The sequence below is a fragment of the Saccopteryx leptura genome, chromosome 2, assembly GCF_036850995.1.
Source record: "Saccopteryx leptura isolate mSacLep1 chromosome 2, mSacLep1_pri_phased_curated, whole genome shotgun sequence".
NCBI lineage: Eukaryota > Metazoa > Chordata > Mammalia > Chiroptera > Emballonuridae > Saccopteryx > Saccopteryx leptura.
In genome coordinates this window covers 8,332,275-8,336,396 of record NC_089504.1, presented here as the reverse complement: position 1 = coordinate 8,336,396, position 4,122 = coordinate 8,332,275, and the positions used below count along the sequence as shown (strand labels likewise).

General features: G+C 48.4%; 1 pseudogene; it reads right to left on the bottom strand.

The window, feature by feature from the left end:
- Window positions 1-827, bottom strand: LOC136392895 (iron-sulfur cluster assembly 1 homolog, mitochondrial-like; annotated as a pseudogene).
- Window positions 828-4,122: the final 3,295 nt, after the last annotated feature.

The following is a 4,122-nucleotide window of genomic DNA, read 5'->3' as shown; positions in this document are numbered from 1 at the left end:
TCAAACATTAAAGCTTTCTCCACAACCACCCATTCTTTTGATGTTTGGGTTTTTGAACACAAAACTCCCTAGATAATTTGTCTTCCACAGTCCATTTCTGCTCCTAAAAATGTTAGCTGTGCTTTCTTTTTGGTGACCGCTCTGACTCTGTCTTGAACAACTTCATCAGAATATCCTTTTGTTTTTGTATATTCTAGAGTAAAAGAAAGACCATTACAATCCCTGGTTTGGACACCAACTTTCACACCTCCACGTTCAGGCTTATCTCTTTTTTTGTTTTTTAAGATTTTATTTATTGATTTTTAGAGAGAGGAAGAAGAGAGAAAAAGGGGAAGTAGAAGAGAAGGAAGCATGAACTCAATTGTAGTTGCTTCTCATATGTGCCTTGACTGAGCAAGCCCAGGATTTTGAACCGGCGACTTCAGCATTCCAGGTTGATGCTTTATCCACTGCTCCACCACAGGTCAGGCTTCAGGCTAATCTTTAAGAAGTTGTTTTACCATTTCCTGGCGGACGGTGCAGTGGACAGAATGTTTTCCCAGAATATCAAGGGTGCCCCTTCGATCCCAAGGGCACTGGCTCGAGCTCCAATCGGGGACCATGTGAGAAGTAATCAATGAGTGCACAACTAAGTGGTCAATGAGTTGATGCTCCTACCTCTCTCTTGTTCTCTCCCTTCCTCTCTCTCAGATCAATGGGGTAGGGGTGGGGAAGAAGCTGTTTTATCTTGTTTACTGTTGAAGGTGTCAGGATGAGAACAGTTCAGGTGAGCTCACCATCCTCTTGCTCACAGCCTGGACAGTGGCCCGAACTAAAGAAACCCACATCCTCATCTTCACCGTCCCTCCACCTCGGTGCCTCGGGCCAGAGCTTGGCCATCTCTGCCTCTCTCCGTAGATACATAGGTAAATTCACTTAAAGCATCTTTTCATGCATTTATTGACTATTTGTAGGGGGTTTTATTCATATCCTCTGCCTGCTTTACTATTGGGATAGACATCTTTTTTTCTTAATTATTGGTCTTTAAGAATTCTTTCTATAGAAATAATTTCTCAAGTCTGCTCCTTTTCTAGGGTTCTGGGGGCAATCTCTATCCACCAGGCTCTCCCACACCCTTGCTTGGCCCAGGGCCCCGGAGCCTAGTGGAAGAGACCAGATGCATGGACAAAGGATAAGAATGGTCCAGATCTGGCCCTGGCCGGTTGGCTCAGCGGTAGAGCATCGGCCTAGCGTGCGGAGGACCCGGGTTCGATTCCCGGCCAGGGCACATAGGAGAAGCGCCCATTTGCTTCTCCACCCCTCCGCCGCGCTTTCCTCTCTGTCTCTCTCTTCCCCTCCCGCAGCCAAGGCTCCATTGGAGCAAAGATGGCCCGGGCGCTGGGCATGGCTCTGTGGCCTCTGCCTCAGGCGCTAGAGTGGCTCTGGTCGCAATATGGCGACGCCCAGGATGGGCAGAGCATCGCCCCCTGGGGGGCAGAGCACCGCCCCTGGTGGGCGTGCCGGGTGGATCCCGGTCGGGCGCATGCGGGAGTCTGTCTGACTGTCACTCCCTGTTTCCAGCTTCAGAAAAATGAAAAAGAAAAATAAAATAAAATAAAATAAAATAAAATAAAAAAGAATGGTCCAGATCTAAGAGCAGGGAGAGACGCTTCCCCTGCCCACCTGCGGGGCCCATCTCCTCTCTACAACTCCTGATTCATCAGTCCTTTGTCAGGAAATGGCTTCTGCCAGCCTGTCTCCCTGCAGGGCTGCCCCACCCCACCCCAAAGCACATTTAGAAAGAAGGACCCAAAGGTGAAGAACAATAAATAATGCTTGACTTGGAAGGGGAGAATCCAGAAGGTAGGGGCCAGAGTGGGACAGAAGCCGGGAAAAGGGAAGAATTTGCTCTCTAACATCCAGGAGGGTCCCAGGCCAGAACCCTTTCCCAGTCTCATTGGAAGTAGGAGGAACCTCTCTTGACCCATTGGTCCCTCTCCCTCCCAGCTGGCTCCGAGCTCCAGCTCTGCTCTCCCCTCAAACCTGTCAGACCTGAAATAGCCCAGGAGAAAAAAAACAAACACCTCGGGTAAACAACAGGGAGTGTGAATGAATCAGGATTTTGTTTTTAAGAAATATCATGTGTCCTCTGCTGTTTACCCAGTTGGCATGGCCTGTTGTGCGGAAGGGGCCCTGGCGCCCTGCCCGGACCTCCCCTCTTTATTAACTGTTGGGTGGTGGTGGAAGGAGCCACAGCCCAGCCCATTCCATCTGTCACCTGGCCTCCTGCTGCTAAACTCTGTCCTTGCTCCTCCCAGTGGCCAGCTCCACTGCCACACCCAAGGCCAGGCCCCGTGATCGCCATCCTGATTGACTGCCCAGCACTTGACTGGCCTCCTGCCTCCAGCCTCCCGTTTGTTCCCCACTGGCAGCCAACTGGATTGTTCTAAAACGCAGATAAGACCTGTCATTCCCCTGCTTGGAACCTGGCTCCCACTGTCGTTGAGATAAAGTCAGACCCAGACCCTACACGTGGCATCAGGGCTCCCACCAGCCTCTGCTCTGCCCCTCTCGCCCTCACCCTTCCCTGACCTTTCACATCCTCAAACTAGCCCTGCTCCCTCCTGCATCAGGGCTTACACGCATGCCGAGTCCCCTTCCCCATTTCGCCCCACCAAGCATCGTTGATTCATCCTTCAGACCTCAGCTCAAACCACCCTTCATCAGAGAGGTCTTTCCTGTCCCCACCTCTCCCAGAATCTTCATTGCAATCAGCGCATTTGTAATTATTTTATTCTGTGTGGTTACTTATTTAAATAGATCTTCCTCTCTGATGACAAGGACTGTCCTCATTCAACATGACATTCCTAGTGGCAGATGTAATGGGAACTTGGGTGAGCACCTGCAATGTGCAGAATGCTGTCCTGGGCACTGGAGGGGAATGTGACAGCAGGCCCCCACCTGGCCCCTGTGACTTGGCCGGCTCCTGCCTGCACAGTGGCCACACCCACTTGGCTCCCATTGGAGAGCAAAGTCTGTTCTACAGCATCTCTGCCATGCAGAACCTCTGCTTGCATACGTCCAGGAGGGCGGTGCTCTCCTCCCTGGGTCATAACTCCAAGCTGGACCAACAGCGACAAAATCAAACAAGGGGGTGTGGAAGAGTCAGCTGATATAGGCAGGGAGTGAGAAATAATCACAAAGGGATGACAAAGTAAACAACCAAAGCTTTCATCCACTGAGGGCTAATGCAGTACCCAGTTCTGGGCTTACAACCTCTGCCTCTTTCATCTTCACCTTTCTGGGGGCACTCATCTAATAGGAGAGAAAGCTGAGGTTCAGTGAGTTTGAGTGGCCCATCCAAGATCACATGGCAAGTAAGAGGTGAAGATAAGATCTCCCCCCAGCTCTGCCTGCTTCAGAGCTACAACACGCTGAACCACACAGCACCATCCCCCAGACCCAACCCCCACGCTTGTACCATTTTCAGACACGGAGGGGGTTTCTCCGCGATGCCCACTCTTCACTCACCCGTTTTTGTTTTCACTTAGCAGTATAATATGAACATCTTTCTATGCCAATGAATTTTTAATTCTACTATTTTTTAAGGGCTGCATCATATCCCATTGCAAGGCCCATTAGACACTTTTCCTATGACTAGATGCTTATTTTCCTAATTAGATAAGTTTCTAGAAGTGGAATTACTGGTATAAACCTCCTTTTGAGGTTTTGACACCTGGTGACAAATTGCCCTGAGAAAAAGATTATAGCGGCCAGCATTCTCCAGCACTCGCCATGCACTTGTCATATGTCCCTTATCAGAAAACTCTTGCCCTATGACTAATTACTACTAATTGCCACTGTTAACTAGCCTGATTATTGTTTTGTTTAAGTAATTACATTTAAGTAATAAAAAAATAAATAATAGAAATTATATATAATTTCAAGTAAATGTCAACTTTATTTTTTACTTTTTTAAAGTTTAAAATTTTTTATTTATTTATTTTATTGATTTGAAAGAGTGAGAAACATTGATTTGTTGTTCCACTCATTTGTGCATCCATTGGTCGATTCTTGTATGTGCCCTTGACCAGGGGATCAAACCCACAACCTTGGCATATTGGGACGATGCTCTAACCAACT